We start from the raw sequence: 7,161 nt of genomic DNA, 5'->3' as shown, positions 1-7,161 counted from the left end.
AAATGTGTTAAACTTCTGACCTGTAGATAGTATCTTTCTGGTAAAGGCCTTGATTACATTGGGGATGGGAAGCAGGAGGGAGGCTATAAGATCAGAGGAGAAAAGTGGTGTTAAAGCACTTAAAGAATAACGATAACCTAAAAGAAAAATATATCGATTTTATATTTTAATTTTTGAACATTAGTTCATGCATTAACTCTCTATATGAAATAAATCTAACTGCATATGAATTCCAGTCAAAATCTTAATTAGCACACTTTGAAAATACTCAGTATATTTAAATTATCAAAATATCTGCCAAAAACCCCCTCCATATTTAATTTTTAAAAATTTGTATAGAGACATGATTTTAGTCACAAACAGAAATGAAATGTGCTTGATTCAAGATTAAGTAGATGTTTATGAGTTTGAAATAATGTTTGAAAATGTTTAATACGTAAAAGTAATGTAAATAGCAGACAAAAGAGTTTTTTTTTTTAATACCTTACCTTCTTTCCATCTGTAGGAGGTTTTCTGATTTGTCATGCCAAGATCTGACATCATAAACTGTGTGACTCCTCGCAGAAAACAGTGAGAAGAAATCAAGAAGCAAGTATGCCGTGCTATTTAAGGAATGACTGTGGGATCAGCAGACAAAGACAACTGAACCTTTGTGCGCCGTCCAGTCTGGCCGTCCGATTCAGCTCTGATTCATCACCACCAGATCACACCGAGTAGAACTGTCCCGTAGGATTTCCTAGTCGAGAATCTGTGCAGGAGTCGCTGGTGGGTTTGAACTGCTGACCTTTTAGTTAGCAGCTAAGCGCTTAACTGTTGTGTTTCCAGGAATCCTCTGTAGCTGTACAGTGGAGTAGAAAATGCTTGCATTGAGAGCTGTAATGACTATGTTCACAGTTTTGAAGTTTCACCCATGAAATGATCATAAGCTATTTTGAATGTTTTTGAATAGAGTGGGAATAATAGAAACTTTTGGAAAGGAGAGCTGGCTATAATCCAAGGATGAACTTTTTATCAATTTTAGTTGTTCAGAAATGAAACAAGTTCTTCACAATTAGGGAGTTATCATTACCACATATGTAAAAATCACACATCAATGGAGATTGTCAGCATCTAAATATGTTATCAAATGAAAAGAAAACTATGGTGCAATTAGAATATGGCAGAGCATAATTTATGATTTATGAGAAGTTGCCAAAGGGATTCTCCCATGAGATGGGAGAGGGAGGATCACACTTCTACCCACCCTTTCAGCACTACGATTCCACTATTGGACAGTCTTGTTCACCATTTCATTTTGAATTGGAATGGGATGAGTTGTTTGTTTGTTTAGTTCTTTATGTGATTGCCGTCTTTGTTTGGCACTTTATTTCTTGTGCATTTTCGTTTGACTTCTCGTTACTTCCTCAAATACGTCTACAGACTTTCTTTGTTGATCAAATGCAAATATACAGATTCTTCCTTTCCACAACATTGACATTTTAAAAATAAGATAAAATATTAAGTCAACTATCTTGGTGCTTTTTCTAACTTGACACTAAAAATTTACAAGCAGATGGAATCCGAGACATCATCTTTTTAAGCCATACTGATTTTGTTATTACTTTTGAGCTGAACACACCAAAGGTCACCATAGTCTTACATGTCAACCCAGGGATATGCACTGCATGTAATTCATCCATGAGCTGAGCTGTTTTTTCTTTAGCTTCTTATTGTGGACAACGGAGCCCTGGAGGCAAGTGGTTAAGAGCTCTGCTGCTAATCAAAAATTGGTTGTTTAGACCCACCAGCTGCTCTAAAGGAGAAAAACGTAGCAGACTGATTTTATGAAAATTGTTAGACTTGGAAACCCCATGGGGCCCTTCCACGTTGTCCTGTAGGGCTGCTAGAAGTTGGAAGGGACTCGTGGTATTTTTGTTGTTGTTTCTAGTTTACAAAGACTATTTCTATCTCATTTCATTTGCTCTCAACACAGATGGTAAAGCTGACAATAATAATCTGATGTTACAGACGAGGGAACTGAGACTCGGGGAGCTAAAGTAACCAGCCCTAGGGGACATACCTAGTAATGATGAAGTGAGGTCTTGAATCTGAGTCTTTGTCTCCAAGATTTATTTCCCGTTGGCATCAGAGACTGGTGTTAAGTCAGAAACTTTTCAGAAAAAAATGGGTTTTAGAGGTTGTAATTGAATGCTATTCCATATCAATGGAAATGGTCAGAAACTGAATCCACTTTCACATGTAGGAAAAGATGATGACGCAACGAGGATATGGCAGAGCATAATTTGTGATTAGACAATTAAACACTATTTTCTCTACCATCAGGTAAGGAAAAATGTTGACTGGTGGCCTTTACTGATAAAATGTAATCTGTATTCACCTGAGTGACTTTACAATGCTTCCCGTATCACAACAGTTTGCAGCTGAGCTTTTACTTGTAAAGGTAGGGGCTACTTGAGAAAATTTCCTTTTGTGTTTGATAAAGCTTTTCTCCCTTCTCCTCTGGATGGCCGCCAGACCTGACAACTGCCACAGTGATTCCTTTGAGCTGTGGAGTCTTCCGAACATTCTAGAAAGGAGGTAAATTGCTTCTTGGCAGAAACAAACACGTACACATGTTTTCCTCCATCCTCTGTGAGGTTACATTTCTCAGGAATTGGGACATAAACTTTCAAAATATCCGTTAATATGTTTTTAAATTTTTTAAATGTTGGATTAGCTCTTTAGCACACAGAAGAAAGAAATCATTCTTTTCTCCATATGCCACCTGGTAGTAATGGTAAATATTTTAGCATCGAATTGTCAACATGATACCAAAAAAGCTTACTGACAAAAGAAAAGTGTAAGTATGAGATTTATATAATGTTTTGAAGTCATAACTTTTATTTGTCTGACACTTCTTTATTTTTACTGAAGCAGCAAAATTATTTCCTGATTTATAATTTCTTTCTTATGAGTATATATGGGTGTTTGTATGTGTGTATGTATATGAAGTCAATGAGCATTTTTCTTGGTACTGAAATAGAATTACAAGTACTGATTTATTTGTTTTCGAAACGAATCTAAAAATAAAATTTCTTGTAAAGATTTCCACTTAAAAATGACCAAATCTATATGAAAATATGTTGTCTTGACGATAATAAACTAGTGAAACTAGAAAATATAAGTATACTACACACACACACACATATGATTACATAATTAATTAATGCTAGAATTAGGCTCAGGATATGTTAATATCTGATTAAAATAAGTAATGGATTGAAATCATCATAAGAGTAAATAATTATATATTTCTTTATGTGTCACTAGAATGTACAGAGACAAAGATGGTCAATAAGAAAATACTTAGCAGAGGCTCTGAGAGTCTGTTTGGTGAAGGGAAAATACTGTTTATTAAACAATATTTAAGAAAAACAATGTCTAAAACCTTTAAGGGCTAACTTGCATAGTTGATCATTGCTTTAGGTATTCAAAGGAATGAAAGCTTGATGAAGCCTGAGAGGGGAGGTGTTCCAGCTGAGCCTAAAGCAAAGGTCAAGTTTGAATTGATAGAGGTGAGGAAGGAAGACCTTTCAGATGAGAAGGGCAACGAGCGTGAAATCTGAAAGGTGAAGGTAAGCGGGTGGACATTTTCATTTTATGTGTGACAATATAACAATACTGAATTTCTTCACCTCTATAGCTTGGGTGTGGTTCTACAACATGTCTCGACTTACCCTTTGCTTTCCAATTTTGCAGATCTTGTTCATAGCAGTGCTCATTAGAGAATACTTAAGGTTAATATTTCAGTAATCTGTCATATTAGATTTCTAATTTGCACTCACAGTCAACATAGATCAATAAGCATGAATTCTTTAAAGAAGCTATCCTAAACCATCATTTACCATGCAATACCAGTTTACAAGGAGCGTGATGGAGAGAGCCTGACATTCTGGGATTGGGAATAATGATGTCATTCTGAGAGGTTTCCAGGCACAGATTGAGGGAATGGAAGCGTTCGGGACTGTGTAAAGTAGAAACCGTATCATTGATGGTTCCTGAGCCACAGTTGGTGGGCCACTTAGCTTTTATTTTCTTTCACATTTCCCTAAATGTATTGAAAAAAAGACCATGCATGTTTGAACATCTAATGGGAAGCTGGCAATCTCTTTATTTAAAAGGCGTAGGATGTGTCAATTGACATTTTATTTGATGCCAGATATCAGGATAGATATTCAGAGGTTTATACTCACGAAAAGAACCAGAAGTGAGGTCTAAATAACCAGAAAAGAATCCATTAGGAGAATCAAATCAGAACTTCTGGAAAAGTCCTTCTAAATCTATGGTTCTTAAAATGTATGGGACCCTGGTGGCATAGTGGTTAAACGTTGGGCTGCGATTGGCTTGGTCAGCAGTTCAAAGCAACCTGCAACAACTTTGTGGGAGAAAGACTGGGCTTTCTACTCCCCAAGACAGTTACAGTCTCAGAAACCCACAGAGGTTCCCTATGGGTCAGCGTTGACCTGATGGCACTGAGTTCTTAAAATGCAGTTTAAAAAAAAGCTGTCAAGGGAATTCTGACTCATAATTAGCCTAGCGAACAGCTCTTGTCAGTTCATGGACTGCGAATCTTTACATATTTGCTCCCTTCTGAGACTCAAATTAACCTGGCTGTGGTGGGTCTTCACTTTATCCCTATCCTCAGCCCCTGTTTTTGTTTTGTTTGATTTTCCAGTTGATTTCCCAAGTCTTTATTCTTTCATGTGATGTGCAGAGTTGAATTACCATTTGTATCTGTTTCACAGGATTTTATTGTAGAGGAAGTGGGCAAAATATATTACTAGGATGTAATCTTGATTCTCCACGATAAGACAATTGTGGTGTTTCACAAACAACCTTTTTTTAAAAAAAATAAATCGTTTTATGGAGGGCTCTTACATATATTTTAAAAATCCATACATGCATTATATCAAGCAGACATGTATAAATGTTGCCATTAACAATTTCAAAACATTATCTTTCTTATTGAGCCCTTTGTTATTAGCTCCTCTTGATTCCCTCCCTTGCCCACCCTGCCACCCTTGCAAACCCTTAATATATTATGTATTGTAATTATTATTTATGCACATCTTATGCCACCCATTCTATCCTTATCCCTACTATCCTGGTGTTTGTCCCCCTCAAGGGGGTGCTTTCTGCCATAATTGCTGTCTGTTTTCCCTTACTCCCCCTTCCATTTCCCTTCCCTACCCTCCTGGAATCATGACTACCATTACTGTTTCTGAGGGGGTTGTCTATTCTGCATTCCGTATATTGAAAGCCTTCATCTGTACTGATGTATGTACACTGTAATAGCAGTATTTGCGAGGTAGGACTGAGATCATAATAGAGGACAGAGGAAGGATTAAAGAACTAGAGGAGTGTTGTGTGTTTCATTGGTGCTAAACTGCCCCCTGGATATATCTTCTTTCTCTGTGAGAATGTCCAGTTGTCCATGGATGGGCTCTAGCTCTCTACTTTGACCCCTCTCCTTCACCTCGATGAGGTTGTTTATTTTTGAACTTCTCATGCCTGTTCCCATAGACATCTCATGATCACACAGGCTGGTGTACTTCTTTCATGTGGGCTTTGTTGATTTTCTGCTAGGTGGCCGCTTGCTTGGCTTCAAGCTTTTAAGACCCAGATGCTATATCTTTTAAGAGCCGGTCGTCACCTGCTTTCTTCGCCACATTTGCTTATGTACCCAGTGTGTGTTCAGTGATCCTGTCAGAAAGTAGGCATCACCCAGTGCCACATTAAAAGAACCAGTGTTCTTTTGTTGAGGGAAAACTGAAGTAGAGACCCGAAGTTCATCCACTACCTTGATGTTTTGCCTTATAAATATATGTAAATAGTCTAATACCCTAATTTTTATGTATTAATTGATTTACATATGTAGACATCTGTTTGTACCTTTAGAAAGTTTTGTTTCCTAGTTCTTCCTCCATTTCCTTTTACCTTCCTCCTACCTCACTATCACGCTCACCCCTTATTTACCTCTCAGTTATTCCTCTCGGCTAGATTACAGTTGCTCCAACACCACCAGGAACTCTCCCCCAATAGCCCCCCACTACCCAGCTATTGATTTTAGATCCCTAGTTCTTCCCCTGTCCATGACGTTATTTGGCTATTTGCTCACCACTCCCCCCACCCTCTACTTCCAACCCCCCGGCCCCCCCCCAACCTTTGGTCCTGTTGCTCTCTCCTCGGGCTTGCTTCTGATGCCTATCTTATATAGATAGACAGAACAAAACCAACAAAGGCAAGATTAAAATAAAAACCCAAAACAATCAAAGAAGAAAATAGAAAAAGAAAAAATAAATAAAAATACATAGTTCTAGGTCAGCCCACTGACCTTTATATATCTCGCCACCACCCGGGCAGGGCTCTGGGCAGTGCCCTTCCAAGTCTAAAGTCTATTTTCAGGATTCCTCAAGGGATTCATGACTTTGCTCCCATTTGCAGTCTGTTATGTTCTTTTCATGGTTCACCCCACTGTGTGTGGGTCAGACTGGACTCACTCCCTGCACGGTGTCCTCAGTAATGTCCTCTGTGTGGGGACATCATGTCTGGAGCTGTTGTCGGCCCTTGATGGTTACATGTTGATTCACTAGTCATTAGTGAATTAGGAAGAGAAAAACATACAGAGCATAAGACCACAACTGACTGCTGCATTCTTAAATATGGTGGTGGCACATTGTTATACATGTAAGTTACCAAGCCCCACTCAGGTCTACACAATCCAAAACTTAGTGAATGAGCTTATGCAATTTGGGTTTTAACAAGCTCTTCTGGTGATTTTGATACATGATAACATTTGAGAACCATTAATTTGATGATGTCCCCAGGCAGTGCAAATGGTTCACTGAACCATTAATCAAAAAGTTGGCTATTCAATCCCCCCTAGAGTCACCTTGGAACTAAGGTTGAGCCATCTGCTTCTGAGAGGGCACAGTCCTTTAAACCTTATGAAATAGCTCTACTCTGCCCAAATGGGGTTGCTACTCACCTAACAACAATTTAATGAATACAATTATTTATAATGAGATTAAGTAGAATAAAAATAAATTTACATGGAAATGTGAGCTTAATTAAAATACATTTAGTAAAGGGACATGGGTTTAAGACATGTAATGAAAATAG

This window comes from Echinops telfairi, unplaced genomic scaffold, assembly GCF_000313985.2.
Source record: "Echinops telfairi isolate 266 unplaced genomic scaffold, ASM31398v2 ScPeMD7_1;HRSCAF=3_0, whole genome shotgun sequence".
NCBI lineage: Eukaryota > Metazoa > Chordata > Mammalia > Afrosoricida > Tenrecidae > Echinops > Echinops telfairi.
Note: the sequence above shows the minus strand (reverse complement) of the source record.